The 13,978-nt window shown below is 39.4% G+C and overlaps 23 non-coding genes across 23 annotated transcripts; all 23 read left to right on the top strand.

Moving 5' to 3' along the window:
• Positions 1–204: 204 nt before the first annotated feature.
• trnal-uaa lies at positions 205–287 on the top strand. Its single transcript has one exon. It is a non-coding gene; the product is annotated as a tRNA-Leu (tRNA).
• A 533-nt stretch (positions 288–820) lies between these two features.
• Positions 821–903, top strand: trnal-uaa. The gene has a single exon. It is a non-coding gene; the product is annotated as a tRNA-Leu (tRNA).
• A 534-nt stretch (positions 904–1,437) lies between these two features.
• Positions 1,438–1,520, top strand: trnal-uaa. The gene has a single exon. It is a non-coding gene; the product is annotated as a tRNA-Leu (tRNA).
• A 533-nt stretch (positions 1,521–2,053) lies between these two features.
• trnal-uaa lies at positions 2,054–2,136 on the top strand. Its single transcript has one exon. It is a non-coding gene; the product is annotated as a tRNA-Leu (tRNA).
• A 533-nt stretch (positions 2,137–2,669) lies between these two features.
• trnal-uaa lies at positions 2,670–2,752 on the top strand. The gene has a single exon. It is a non-coding gene; the product is annotated as a tRNA-Leu (tRNA).
• A 533-nt stretch (positions 2,753–3,285) lies between these two features.
• On the top strand, positions 3,286–3,368 carry trnal-uaa. Its single transcript has one exon. It is a non-coding gene; the product is annotated as a tRNA-Leu (tRNA).
• A 533-nt stretch (positions 3,369–3,901) lies between these two features.
• On the top strand, positions 3,902–3,984 carry trnal-uaa. The gene has a single exon. It is a non-coding gene; the product is annotated as a tRNA-Leu (tRNA).
• Positions 3,985–4,517: 533 nt separating this feature from the next.
• On the top strand, positions 4,518–4,600 carry trnal-uaa. Its single transcript has one exon. It is a non-coding gene; the product is annotated as a tRNA-Leu (tRNA).
• Positions 4,601–5,134: 534 nt separating this feature from the next.
• Positions 5,135–5,217, top strand: trnal-uaa. Its single transcript has one exon. It is a non-coding gene; the product is annotated as a tRNA-Leu (tRNA).
• A 533-nt stretch (positions 5,218–5,750) lies between these two features.
• trnal-uaa lies at positions 5,751–5,833 on the top strand. Its single transcript has one exon. It is a non-coding gene; the product is annotated as a tRNA-Leu (tRNA).
• Positions 5,834–6,365: 532 nt separating this feature from the next.
• Positions 6,366–6,448, top strand: trnal-uaa. The gene has a single exon. It is a non-coding gene; the product is annotated as a tRNA-Leu (tRNA).
• Positions 6,449–6,981: 533 nt separating this feature from the next.
• On the top strand, positions 6,982–7,064 carry trnal-uaa. Its single transcript has one exon. It is a non-coding gene; the product is annotated as a tRNA-Leu (tRNA).
• A 533-nt stretch (positions 7,065–7,597) lies between these two features.
• On the top strand, positions 7,598–7,680 carry trnal-uaa. The gene has a single exon. It is a non-coding gene; the product is annotated as a tRNA-Leu (tRNA).
• A 534-nt stretch (positions 7,681–8,214) lies between these two features.
• On the top strand, positions 8,215–8,297 carry trnal-uaa. The gene has a single exon. It is a non-coding gene; the product is annotated as a tRNA-Leu (tRNA).
• A 533-nt stretch (positions 8,298–8,830) lies between these two features.
• Positions 8,831–8,913, top strand: trnal-uaa. The gene has a single exon. It is a non-coding gene; the product is annotated as a tRNA-Leu (tRNA).
• A 532-nt stretch (positions 8,914–9,445) lies between these two features.
• trnal-uaa lies at positions 9,446–9,528 on the top strand. Its single transcript has one exon. It is a non-coding gene; the product is annotated as a tRNA-Leu (tRNA).
• A 533-nt stretch (positions 9,529–10,061) lies between these two features.
• On the top strand, positions 10,062–10,144 carry trnal-uaa. The gene has a single exon. It is a non-coding gene; the product is annotated as a tRNA-Leu (tRNA).
• A 533-nt stretch (positions 10,145–10,677) lies between these two features.
• trnal-uaa lies at positions 10,678–10,760 on the top strand. The gene has a single exon. It is a non-coding gene; the product is annotated as a tRNA-Leu (tRNA).
• Positions 10,761–11,293: 533 nt separating this feature from the next.
• Positions 11,294–11,376, top strand: trnal-uaa. The gene has a single exon. It is a non-coding gene; the product is annotated as a tRNA-Leu (tRNA).
• A 533-nt stretch (positions 11,377–11,909) lies between these two features.
• Positions 11,910–11,992, top strand: trnal-uaa. Its single transcript has one exon. It is a non-coding gene; the product is annotated as a tRNA-Leu (tRNA).
• Positions 11,993–12,526: 534 nt separating this feature from the next.
• trnal-uaa lies at positions 12,527–12,609 on the top strand. Its single transcript has one exon. It is a non-coding gene; the product is annotated as a tRNA-Leu (tRNA).
• Positions 12,610–13,143: 534 nt separating this feature from the next.
• trnal-uaa lies at positions 13,144–13,226 on the top strand. The gene has a single exon. It is a non-coding gene; the product is annotated as a tRNA-Leu (tRNA).
• Positions 13,227–13,759: 533 nt separating this feature from the next.
• On the top strand, positions 13,760–13,842 carry trnal-uaa. The gene has a single exon. It is a non-coding gene; the product is annotated as a tRNA-Leu (tRNA).
• The last annotated feature ends 136 nt before the right edge of the window (positions 13,843–13,978 follow it).

The following is a 13,978-nucleotide window of genomic DNA, read 5'->3' as shown; positions in this document are numbered from 1 at the left end:
TGGAAGTCGAGTTTCTACGACGTTAGACTCATGATCCAAATGAAGAATGTTCTTGTTGGTTTGAAACCCCCTTCTTGTATCTAGTTAAACTTGTATTTGGATGAAATCAAGTCTCATTTAGATTTTGTCCGTCTCAAAGCAAAAATAACGGACTTTATGCCCCTAATTCCAATTTGACAGAGCACTTAATTGTACTTTACCTAAACCAGGATGGCCGAGAGGTTAAGGCGTTGGACTTAAGTTCCAATGGACATATGTCCTCGTGGGTTCGATCCCCACTCCTGGTAGACTTTTAGCTCTGAATTGGATGTAATCAACTCTCCTTCCACTCATTTGGATTTTGGGTGGATCAAAGCGGACCCGTTATTCCACTTTGACTCAGCACTTGTTAATCATTTAGAAACATCTGGATGGCCGAGGTGTTAAGGTGTTGGACTCATGATGGAATTGAAGATTATTCAAGTTGATTTGAAACTAACTCCTGGTTGAAGTTTGATTTTGATGTAATCAACCCTCCTTTCACTCATTTGGATGTTGTGTTGATCCCAGCTGAAATAAATGGCTTTGTCCCATTATTCCACATTGACTCAGCATTTGTTAAATCTTTAGAAACACCTGGAAGTCGAGTTTCTACGACGTTAGACTCATGATCCAAATGAAGAATGTTCTTGTTGGTTTGAAACCCCCTTCTTGTATCTAGTTAAACTTGTATTTGGATGAAATCAAGTCTCATTTAGATTATGTCCGTCTCAAAGCAAAAATAACGGACTTTATGCCCCTAATTCCAATTTGACAGAGCACTTAATTGTACTTTACCTAAACCAGGATGGCCGAGAGGTTAAGGCGTTGGACTTAAGTTCCAATGGACATATGTCCTCGTGGGTTCGATCCCCACTCCTGGTAGACTTTTAGCTCTGAATTGGATGTAATCAACTCTCCTTCCACTCATTTGGATTTTGGGTGGATCAAAGCGGACCCGTTATTCCACTTTGACTCAGCACTTGTTAATCATTTAGAAACATCTGGATGGCCGAGGTGTTAAGGTGTTGGACTCATGATGGAATTGAAGATTATTCAAGTTGATTTGAAACTAACTCCTGGTTGAAGTTTGATTTTGATGTAATCAACCCTCCTTTCACTCATTTGGATGTTGTGTTGATCCCAGCTGAAATAAATGGCTTTGTCCCATTATTCCACATTGACTCAGCATTTGTTAAATCTTTAGAAACACCTGGAAGTCGAGTTTCTACGACGTTAGACTCATGATCCAAATGAAGAATGTTCTTGTTGGTTTGAAACCCCCTTCTTGTATCTAGTTAAACTTGTATTTGGATGAAATCAAGTCTCATTTAGATTTTGTCCGTCTCAAAGCCAAAAATAACTGACTTTATGCCCCTAATTCCAATTTGACAGAGCACTTAATTGTACTTTACCTAAACCAGGATGGCCGAGAGGTTAAGGCGTTGGACTTAAGTTCCAATGGACATATGTCCTCGTGGGTTCGATCCCCACTCCTGGTAGACTTTTAGCTCTGAATTGGATGTAATCAACTCTCCTTCCACTCATTTGGATTTTGGGTGGATCAAAGCGGACCCGTTATTCCACTTTGACTCAGCACTTGTTAATCATTTAGAAACATCTGGATGGCCGAGGTGTTAAGGTGTTGGACTCATGATGGAATTGAAGATTATTCAAGTTGATTTGAAACTAACTCCTGGTTGAAGTTTGATTTTGATGTAATCAACCCTCCTTTCACTCATTTGGATGTTGTGTTTATCCCAGCTGAAATAAATGGCTTTGTCCCATTATTCCACATTGACTCAGCATTTGTTAAATCTTTAGAAACACCTGGAAGTCGAGTTTCTATGACGTTAGACTCATGATCCAAATGAAGAATGTTCTTGTTGGTTTGAAACCCCCTTCTTGTATCTAGTTAAACTTGTATTTGGATGAAATCAAGTCTCATTTAGATTATGTCCGTCTCAAAGCAAAAATAACGGACTTTATGCCCCTAATTCCAATTTGACAGAGCACTTAATTGTACTTTACCTAAACCAGGATGGCCGAGAGGTTAAGGCGTTGGACTTAAGTTCCAATGGACATATGTCCTCGTGGGTTCGATCCCCACTCCTGGTAGACTTTTAGCTCTGAATTGGATGTAATCAACTCTCCTTCCACTCATTTGGATTTTGGGTGGATCAAAGCGGACCCGTTATTCCACTTTGACTCAGCACTTGTTAATCATTTAGAAACATCTGGATGGCCGAGGTGTTAAGGTGTTGGACTCATGATGGAATTGAAGATTATTCAAGTTGATTTGAAACTAACTCCTGGTTGAAGTTTGATTTTGATGTAATCAACCCTCCTTTCACTCATTTGGATGTTGTGTTGATCCCAGCTGAAATAAATGGCTTTGTCCCATTATTCCACATTGACTCAGCATTTGTTAAATCTTTAGAAACACCTGGAAGTCGAGTTTCTACGACGTTAGACTCATGATCCAAATGAAGAATGTTCTTGTTGGTTTGAAACCCCCTTCTTGTATCTAGTTAAACTTGTATTTGGATGAAATCAAGTCTCATTTAGATTATGTCCGTCTCAAAGCAAAAATAACGGACTTTATGCCCCTAATTCCAATTTGACAGAGCACTTAATTGTACTTTACCTAAACCAGGATGGCCGAGAGGTTAAGGCGTTGGACTTAAGTTCCAATGGACATATGTCCTCGTGGGTTCGATCCCCACTCCTGGTAGACTTTTAGCTCTGAATTGGATGTAATCAACTCTCCTTCCACTCATTTGGATTTTGGGTGGATCAAAGCGGACCCGTTATTCCACTTTGACTCAGCACTTGTTAATCATTTAGAAACATCTGGATGGCCGAGGTGTTAAGGTGTTGGACTCATGATGGAATTGAAGATTATTCAAGTTGATTTGAAACTAACTCCTGGTTGAAGTTTGATTTTGATGTAATCAACCCTCCTTTCACTCATTTGGATGTTGTGTTTATCCCAGCTGAAATAAATGGCTTTGTCCCATTATTCCACATTGACTCAGCATTTGTTAAATCTTTAGAAACACCTGGAAGTCGAGTTTCTACGACGTTAGACTCATGATCCAAATGAAGAATGTTCTTGTTGGTTTGAAACCCCCTTCTTGTATCTAGTTAAACTTGTATTTGGATGAAATCAAGTCTCATTTAGATTTTGTCCGTCTCAAAGCAAAAATAACTGACTTTATGCCCCTAATTCCAATTTGACAGAGCACTTAATTGTACTTTACCTAAACCAGGATGGCCGAGAGGTTAAGGCGTTGGACTTAAGTTCCAATGGACATATGTCCTCGTGGGTTCGATCCCCACTCCTGGTAGACTTTTAGCTCTGAATTGGATGTAATCAACTCTCCTTCCACTCATTTGGATTTTGGGTGGATCAAAGCGGACCCGTTATTCCACTTTGACTCAGCACTTGTTAATCATTTAGAAACATCTGGATGGCCGAGGTGTTAAGGTGTTGGACTCATGATGGAATTGAAGATTATTCAAGTTGATTTGAAACTAACTCCTGGTTGAAGTTTGATTTTGATGTAATCAACCCTCCTTTCACTCATTTGGATGTTGTGTTTATCCCAGCTGAAATAAATGGCTTTGTCCCATTATTCCACATTGACTCAGCATTTGTTAAATCTTTAGAAACACCTGGAAGTCGAGTTTCTATGACGTTAGACTCATGATCCAAATGAAGAATGTTCTTGTTGGTTTGAAACCCCCTTCTTGTATCTAGTTAAACTTGTATTTGGATGAAATCAAGTCTCATTTAGATTATGTCCGTCTCAAAGCAAAAATAACTGACTTTATGCCCCTAATTCCAATTTGACAGAGCACTTAATTGTACTTTACCTAAACCAGGATGGCCGAGAGGTTAAGGCGTTGGACTTAAGTTCCAATGGACATATGTCCTCGTGGGTTCGATCCCCACTCCTGGTAGACTTTTAGCTCTGAATTGGATGTAATCAACTCTCCTTCCACTCATTTGGATTTTGGGTGGATCAAAGCGGACCCGTTATTCCACTTTGACTCAGCACTTGTTAATCATTTAGAAACATCTGGATGGCCGAGGTGTTAAGGTGTTGGACTCATGATGGAATTGAAGATTATTCAAGTTGATTTGAAACTAACTCCTGGTTGAAGTTTGATTTTGATGTAATCAACCCTCCTTTCACTCATTTGGATGTTGTGTTTATCCCAGCTGAAATAAATGGCTTTGTCCCATTATTCCACATTGACTCAGCATTTGTTAAATCTTTAGAAACACCTGGAAGTCGAGTTTCTACGACGTTAGACTCATGATCCAAATGAAGAATGTTCTTGTTGGTTTGAAACCCCCTTCTTGTATCTAGTTAAACTTGTATTTGGATGAAATCAAGTCTCATTTAGATTATGTCCGTCTCAAAGCAAAAATAACTGACTTTATGCCCCTAATTCCAATTTGACAGAGCACTTAATTGTACTTTACCTAAACCAGGATGGCCGAGAGGTTAAGGCGTTGGACTTAAGTTCCAATGGACATATGTCCTCGTGGGTTCGATCCCCACTCCTGGTAGACTTTTAGCTCTGAATTGGATGTAATCAACTCTCCTTCCACTCATTTGGATTTTGGGTGGATCAAAGCGGACCCGTTATTCCACTTTGACTCAGCACTTGTTAATCATTTAGAAACATCTGGATGGCCGAGGTGTTAAGGTGTTGGACTCATGATGGAATTGAAGATTATTCAAGTTGATTTGAAACTAACTCCTGGTTGAAGTTTGATTTTGATGTAATCAACCCTCCTTTCACTCATTTGGATGTTGTGTTTATCCCAGCTGAAATAAATGGCTTTGTCCCATTATTCCACATTGACTCAGCATTTGTTAAATCTTTAGAAACACCTGGAAGTCGAGTTTCTACGACGTTAGACTCATGATCCAAATGAAGAATGTTCTTGTTGGTTTGAAACCCCCTTCTTGTATCTAGTTAAACTTGTATTTGGATGAAATCAAGTCTCATTTAGATTATGTCCGTCTCAAAGCCAAAAATAACTGACTTTATGCCCCTAATTCCAATTTGACAGAGCACTTAATTGTACTTTACCTAAACCAGGATGGCCGAGAGGTTAAGGCGTTGGACTTAAGTTCCAATGGACATATGTCCTCGTGGGTTCGATCCCCACTCCTGGTAGACTTTTAGCTCTGAATTGGATGTAATCAACTCTCCTTCCACTCATTTGGATTTTGGGTGGATCAAAGCGGACCCGTTATTCCACTTTGACTCAGCACTTGTTAATCATTTAGAAACATCTGGATGGCCGAGGTGTTAAGGTGTTGGACTCATGATGGAATTGAAGATTATTCAAGTTGATTTGAAACTAACTCCTGGTTGAAGTTTGATTTTGATGTAATCAACCCTCCTTTCACTCATTTGGATGTTGTGTTTATCCCAGCTGAAATAAATGGCTTTGTCCCATTATTCCACATTGACTCAGCATTTGTTAAATCTTTAGAAACACCTGGAAGTCGAGTTTCTACGACGTTAGACTCATGATCCAAATGAAGAATGTTCTTGTTGGTTTGAAACCCCCTTCTTGTATCTAGTTAAACTTGTATTTGGATGAAATCAAGTCTCATTTAGATTATGTCCGTCTCAAAGCAAAAATAACTGACTTTATGCCCCTAATTCCAATTTGACAGAGCACTTAATTGTACTTTACCTAAACCAGGATGGCCGAGAGGTTAAGGCGTTGGACTTAAGTTCCAATGGACATATGTCCTCGTGGGTTCGATCCCCACTCCTGGTAGACTTTTAGCTCTGAATTGGATGTAATCAACTCTCCTTCCACTCATTTGGATTTTGGGTGGATCAAAGCGGACCCGTTATTCCACTTTGACTCAGCACTTGTTAATCATTTAGAAACATCTGGATGGCCGAGGTGTTAAGGTGTTGGACTCATGATGGAATTGAAGATTATTCAAGTTGATTTGAAACTAACTCCTGGTTGAAGTTTGATTTTGATGTAATCAACCCTCCTTTCACTCATTTGGATGTTGTGTTTATCCCAGCTGAAATAAATGGCTTTGTCCCATTATTCCACATTGACTCAGCATTTGTTAAATCTTTAGAAACACCTGGAAGTCGAGTTTCTACGACGTTAGACTCATGATCCAAATGAAGAATGTTCTTGTTGGTTTGAAACCCCCTTCTTGTATCTAGTTAAACTTGTATTTGGATGAAATCAAGTCTCATTTAGATTATGTCCGTCTCAAAGCAAAATAACTGACTTTATGCCCCTAATTCCAATTTGACAGAGCACTTAATTGTACTTTACCTAAACCAGGATGGCCGAGAGGTTAAGGCGTTGGACTTAAGTTCCAATGGACATATGTCCTCGTGGGTTCGATCCCCACTCCTGGTAGACTTTTAGCTCTGAATTGGATGTAATCAACTCTCCTTCCACTCATTTGGATTTTGGGTGGATCAAAGCGGACCCGTTATTCCACTTTGACTCAGCACTTGTTAATCATTTAGAAACATCTGGATGGCCGAGGTGTTAAGGTGTTGGACTCATGATGGAATTGAAGATTATTCAAGTTGATTTGAAACTAACTCCTGGTTGAAGTTTGATTTTGATGTAATCAACCCTCCTTTCACTCATTTGGATGTTGTGTTTATCCCAGCTGAAATAAATGGCTTTGTCCCATTATTCCACATTGACTCAGCATTTGTTAAATCTTTAGAAACACCTGGAAGTCGAGTTTCTACGACGTTAGACTCATGATCCAAATGAAGAATGTTCTTGTTGGTTTGAAACCCCCTTCTTGTATCTAGTTAAACTTGTATTTGGATGAAATCAAGTCTCATTTAGATTATGTCCGTCTCAAAGCAAAAATAACTGACTTTATGCCCCTAATTCCAATTTGACAGAGCACTTAATTGTACTTTACCTAAACCAGGATGGCCGAGAGGTTAAGGCGTTGGACTTAAGTTCCAATGGACATATGTCCTCGTGGGTTCGATCCCCACTCCTGGTAGACTTTTAGCTCTGAATTGGATGTAATCAACTCTCCTTCCACTCATTTGGATTTTGGGTGGATCAAAGCGGACCCGTTATTCCACTTTGACTCAGCACTTGTTAATCATTTAGAAACATCTGGATGGCCGAGGTGTTAAGGTGTTGGACTCATGATGGAATTGAAGATTATTCAAGTTGATTTGAAACTAACTCCTGGTTGAAGTTTGATTTTGATGTAATCAACCCTCCTTTCACTCATTTGGATGTTGTGTTTATCCCAGCTGAAATAAATGGCTTTGTCCCATTATTCCACATTGACTCAGCATTTGTTAAATCTTTAGAAACACCTGGAAGTCGAGTTTCTACGACGTTAGACTCATGATCCAAATGAAGAATGTTCTTGTTGGTTTGAAACCCCCTTCTTGTATCTAGTTAAACTTGTATTTGGATGAAATCAAGTCTCATTTAGATTTTGTCCGTCTCAAAGCAAAAATAACGGACTTTATGCCCCTAATTCCAATTTGACAGAGCACTTAATTGTACTTTACCTAAACCAGGATGGCCGAGAGGTTAAGGCGTTGGACTTAAGTTCCAATGGACATATGTCCTCGTGGGTTCGATCCCCACTCCTGGTAGACTTTTAGCTCTGAATTGGATGTAATCAACTCTCCTTCCACTCATTTGGATTTTGGGTGGATCAAAGCGGACCCGTTATTCCACTTTGACTCAGCACTTGTTAATCATTTAGAAACATCTGGATGGCCGAGGTGTTAAGGTGTTGGACTCATGATGGAATTGAAGATTATTCAAGTTGATTTGAAACTAACTCCTGGTTGAAGTTTGATTTTGATGTAATCAACCCTCCTTTCACTCATTTGGATGTTGTGTTTATCCCAGCTGAAATAAATGGCTTTGTCCCATTATTCCACATTGACTCAGCATTTGTTAAATCTTTAGAAACACCTGGAAGTCGAGTTTCTACGACGTTAGACTCATGATCCAAATGAAGAATGTTCTTGTTGGTTTGAAACCCCCTTCTTGTATCTAGTTAAACTTGTATTTGGATGAAATCAAGTCTCATTTAGATTATGTCCGTCTCAAAGCCAAAAATAACTGACTTTATGCCCCTAATTCCAATTTGACAGAGCACTTAATTGTACTTTACCTAAACCAGGATGGCCGAGAGGTTAAGGCGTTGGACTTAAGTTCCAATGGACATATGTCCTCGTGGGTTCGATCCCCACTCCTGGTAGACTTTTAGCTCTGAATTGGATGTAATCAACTCTCCTTCCACTCATTTGGATTTTGGGTGGATCAAAGCGGACCCGTTATTCCACTTTGACTCAGCACTTGTTAATCATTTAGAAACATCTGGATGGCCGAGGTGTTAAGGTGTTGGACTCATGATGGAATTGAAGATTATTCAAGTTGATTTGAAACTAACTCCTGGTTGAAGTTTGATTTTGATGTAATCAACCCTCCTTTCACTCATTTGGATGTTGTGTTTATCCCAGCTGAAATAAATGGCTTTGTCCCATTATTCCACATTGACTCAGCATTTGTTAAATCTTTAGAAACACCTGGAAGTCGAGTTTCTACGACGTTAGACTCATGATCCAAATGAAGAATGTTCTTGTTGGTTTGAAACCCCCTTCTTGTATCTAGTTAAACTTGTATTTGGATGAAATCAAGTCTCATTTAGATTTTGTCCGTCTCAAAGCAAAAATAACTGACTTTATGCCCCTAATTCCAATTTGACAGAGCACTTAATTGTACTTTACCTAAACCAGGATGGCCGAGAGGTTAAGGCGTTGGACTTAAGTTCCAATGGACATATGTCCTCGTGGGTTCGATCCCCACTCCTGGTAGACTTTTAGCTCTGAATTGGATGTAATCAACTCTCCTTCCACTCATTTGGATTTTGGGTGGATCAAAGCGGACCCGTTATTCCACTTTGACTCAGCACTTGTTAATCATTTAGAAACATCTGGATGGCCGAGGTGTTAAGGTGTTGGACTCATGATGGAATTGAAGATTATTCAAGTTGATTTGAAACTAACTCCTGGTTGAAGTTTGATTTTGATGTAATCAACCCTCCTTTCACTCATTTGGATGTTGTGTTTATCCCAGCTGAAATAAATGGCTTTGTCCCATTATTCCACATTGACTCAGCATTTGTTAAATCTTTAGAAACACCTGGAAGTCGAGTTTCTACGACGTTAGACTCATGATCCAAATGAAGAATGTTCTTGTTGGTTTGAAACCCCCTTCTTGTATCTAGTTAAACTTGTATTTGGATGAAATCAAGTCTCATTTAGATTTTGTCCGTCTCAAAGCAAAATAACTGACTTTATGCCCCTAATTCCAATTTGACAGAGCACTTAATTGTACTTTACCTAAACCAGGATGGCCGAGAGGTTAAGGCGTTGGACTTAAGTTCCAATGGACATATGTCCTCGTGGGTTCGATCCCCACTCCTGGTAGACTTTTAGCTCTGAATTGGATGTAATCAACTCTCCTTCCACTCATTTGGATTTTGGGTGGATCAAAGCGGACCCGTTATTCCACTTTGACTCAGCACTTGTTAATCATTTAGAAACATCTGGATGGCCGAGGTGTTAAGGTGTTGGACTCATGATGGAATTGAAGATTATTCAAGTTGATTTGAAACTAACTCCTGGTTGAAGTTTGATTTTGATGTAATCAACCCTCCTTTCACTCATTTGGATGTTGTGTTTATCCCAGCTGAAATAAATGGCTTTGTCCCATTATTCCACATTGACTCAGCATTTGTTAAATCTTTAGAAACACCTGGAAGTCGAGTTTCTACGACGTTAGACTCATGATCCAAATGAAGAATGTTCTTGTTGGTTTGAAACCCCCTTCTTGTATCTAGTTAAACTTGTATTTGGATGAAATCAAGTCTCATTTAGATTTTGTCCGTCTCAAAGCAAAAATAACTGACTTTATGCCCCTAATTCCAATTTGACAGAGCACTTAATTGTACTTTACCTAAACCAGGATGGCCGAGAGGTTAAGGCGTTGGACTTAAGTTCCAATGGACATATGTCCTCGTGGGTTCGATCCCCACTCCTGGTAGACTTTTAGCTCTGAATTGGATGTAATCAACTCTCCTTCCACTCATTTGGATTTTGGGTGGATCAAAGCGGACCCGTTATTCCACTTTGACTCAGCACTTGTTAATCATTTAGAAACATCTGGATGGCCGAGGTGTTAAGGTGTTGGACTCATGATGGAATTGAAGATTATTCAAGTTGATTTGAAACTAACTCCTGGTTGAAGTTTGATTTTGATGTAATCAACCCTCCTTTCACTCATTTGGATGTTGTGTTTATCCCAGCTGAAATAAATGGCTTTGTCCCATTATTCCACATTGACTCAGCATTTGTTAAATCTTTAGAAACACCTGGAAGTCGAGTTTCTACGACGTTAGACTCATGATCCAAATGAAGAATGTTCTTGTTGGTTTGAAACCCCCTTCTTGTATCTAGTTAAACTTGTATTTGGATGAAATCAAGTCTCATTTAGATTATGTCCGTCTCAAAGCAAAAATAACTGACTTTATGCCCCTAATTCCAATTTGACAGAGCACTTAATTGTACTTTACCTAAACCAGGATGGCCGAGAGGTTAAGGCGTTGGACTTAAGTTCCAATGGACATATGTCCTCGTGGGTTCGATCCCCACTCCTGGTAGACTTTTAGCTCTGAATTGGATGTAATCAACTCTCCTTCCACTCATTTGGATTTTGGGTGGATCAAAGCGGACCCGTTATTCCACTTTGACTCAGCACTTGTTAATCATTTAGAAACATCTGGATGGCCGAGGTGTTAAGGTGTTGGACTCATGATGGAATTGAAGATTATTCAAGTTGATTTGAAACTAACTCCTGGTTGAAGTTTGATTTTGATGTAATCAACCCTCCTTTCACTCATTTGGATGTTGTGTTTATCCCAGCTGAAATAAATGGCTTTGTCCCATTATTCCACATTGACTCAGCATTTGTTAAATCTTTAGAAACACCTGGAAGTCGAGTTTCTACGACGTTAGACTCATGATCCAAATGAAGAATGTTCTTGTTGGTTTGAAACCCCCTTCTTGTATCTAGTTAAACTTGTATTTGGATGAAATCAAGTCTCATTTAGATTATGTCCGTCTCAAAGCAAAAATAACTGACTTTATGCCCCTAATTCCAATTTGACAGAGCACTTAATTGTACTTTACCTAAACCAGGATGGCCGAGAGGTTAAGGCGTTGGACTTAAGTTCCAATGGACATATGTCCTCGTGGGTTCGATCCCCACTCCTGGTAGACTTTTAGCTCTGAATTGGATGTAATCAACTCTCCTTCCACTCATTTGGATTTTGGGTGGATCAAAGCGGACCCGTTATTCCACTTTGACTCAGCACTTGTTAATCATTTAGAAACATCTGGATGGCCGAGGTGTTAAGGTGTTGGACTCATGATGGAATTGAAGATTATTCAAGTTGATTTGAAACTAACTCCTGGTTGAAGTTTGATTTTGATGTAATCAACCCTCCTTTCACTCATTTGGATGTTGTGTTTATCCCAGCTGAAATAAATGGCTTTGTCCCATTATTCCACATTGACTCAGCATTTGTTAAATCTTTAGAAACACCTGGAAGTCGAGTTTCTACGACGTTAGACTCATGATCCAAATGAAGAATGTTCTTGTTGGTTTGAAACCCCCTTCTTGTATCTAGTTAAACTTGTATTTGGATGAAATCAAGTCTCATTTAGATTTTGTCCGTCTCAAAGCAAAAATAACTGACTTTATGCCCCTAATTCCAATTTGACAGAGCACTTAATTGTACTTTACCTAAACCAGGATGGCCGAGAGGTTAAGGCGTTGGACTTAAGTTCCAATGGACATATGTCCTCGTGGGTTCGATCCCCACTCCTGGTAGACTTTTAGCTCTGAATTGGATGTAATCAACTCTCCTTCCACTCATTTGGATTTTGGGTGGATCAAAGCGGACCCGTTATTCCACTTTGACTCAGCACTTGTTAATCATTTAGAAACATCTGGATGGCCGAGGTGTTAAGGTGTTGGACTCATGATGGAATTGAAGATTATTCAAGTTGATTTGAAACTAACTCCTGGTTGAAGTTTGATTTTGATGTAATCAACCCTCCTTTCACTCATTTGGATGTTGTGTTTATCCCAGCTGAAATAAATGGCTTTGTCCCATTATTCCACATTGACTCAGCATTTGTTAAATCTTTAGAAACACCTGGAAGTCGAGTTTCTATGACGTTAGACTCATGATCCAAATGAAGAATGTTCTTGTTGGTTTGAAACCCCCTTCTTGTATCTAGTTAAACTTGTATTTGGATGAAATCAAGTCTCATTTAGATTATGTCCGTCTCAAAGCCAAAAATAACTGACTTTATGCCCCTAATTCCAATTTGACAGAGCACTTAATTGTACTTTACCTAAACCAGGATGGCCGAGAGGTTAAGGCGTTGGACTTAAGTTCCAATGGACATATGTCCTCGTGGGTTCGATCCCCACTCCTGGTAGACTTTTAGCTCTGAATTGGATGTAATCAACTCTCCTTCCACTCATTTGGATTTTGGGTGGATCAAAGCGGACCCGTTATTCCACTTTGACTCAGCACTTGTTAATCATTTAGAAACATCTGGATGGCCGAGGTGTTAAGGTGTTGGACTCATGATGGAATTGAAGATTATTCAAGTTGATTTGAAACTAACTCCTGGTTGAAGTTTGATTTTGATGTAATCAACCCTCCTTTCACTCATTTGGATGTTGTGTTTGATCCCAGCTGAAATAAATGGCTTTGTCCCATTATTCCACATTGACTCAGCATTTGTTAAATCTTTAGAAACACCTGGAAGTCGAGTTTCTACGACGTTAGACTCATGATCCAAATGAAGAATGTTCTTGTTGGTTTGAAACCCCCTTCTTGTATCTAGTTAAACTTGTATTTGGATGAAATCAAGTCTCATTTAGATTTTGTCCGTCTCAAAGCAAAAATAACTGACTTTATGCCCCTAATTCCAATTTGACAGAGCACTTAATTGTACTTTACCTAAACCAGGATGGCCGAGAGGTTAAGGCGTTGGACTTAAGTTCCAATGGACATATGTCCTCGTGGGTTCGATCCCCACTCCTGGTAGACTTTTAGCTCTGAATTGGATGTAATCAACTCTCCTTCCACTCATTTGGATTTTGGGTGGATCAAAGCGGACCCGTTATTCCACTTTGACTCAGCACTTGTTAATCATTTAGAAACATCTGGATGGCCGAGGTGTTAAGGTGTTGGACTCATGATGGAATTGAAGATTATTCAAGTTGATTTGAAACTAACTCCTGGTTGAAGTTTGATTTTGATGTAATCAACCCTCCTTTCACTCATTTGGATGTTGTGTTTATCCCAGCTGAAATAAATGGCTTTGTCCCATTATTCCACATTGACTCAGCATTTGTTAAATCTTTAGAAACACCTGGAAGTCGAGTTTCTACGACGTTAGACTCATGATCCAAATGAAGAATGTTCTTGTTGGTTTGAAACCCCCTTCTTGTATCTAGTTAAACTTGTATTTGGATGAAATCAAGTCTCATTTAGATTTTGTCCGTCTCAAAGCAAAAATAACTGACTTTATGCCCCTAATTCCAATTTGACAGAGCACTTAATTGTACTTTACCTAAACCAGGATGGCCGAGAGGTTAAGGCGTTGGACTTAAGTTCCAATGGACATATGTCCTCGTGGGTTCGATCCCCACTCCTGGTAGACTTTTAGCTCTGAATTGGATGTAATCAACTCTCCTTCCACTCATTTGGATTTTGGGTGGATCAAAGCGGACCCGTTATTCCACTTTGACTCAGCACTTGTTAATCATTTAGAAACATCTGGATGGCCGAGGTGT

Source organism: Coregonus clupeaformis, chromosome 17, assembly GCF_020615455.1.
Source record: "Coregonus clupeaformis isolate EN_2021a chromosome 17, ASM2061545v1, whole genome shotgun sequence".
NCBI lineage: Eukaryota > Metazoa > Chordata > Actinopteri > Salmoniformes > Salmonidae > Coregonus > Coregonus clupeaformis.
Note: the sequence above shows the minus strand (reverse complement) of the source record. Positions and strands in the feature narration are given on the sequence as shown.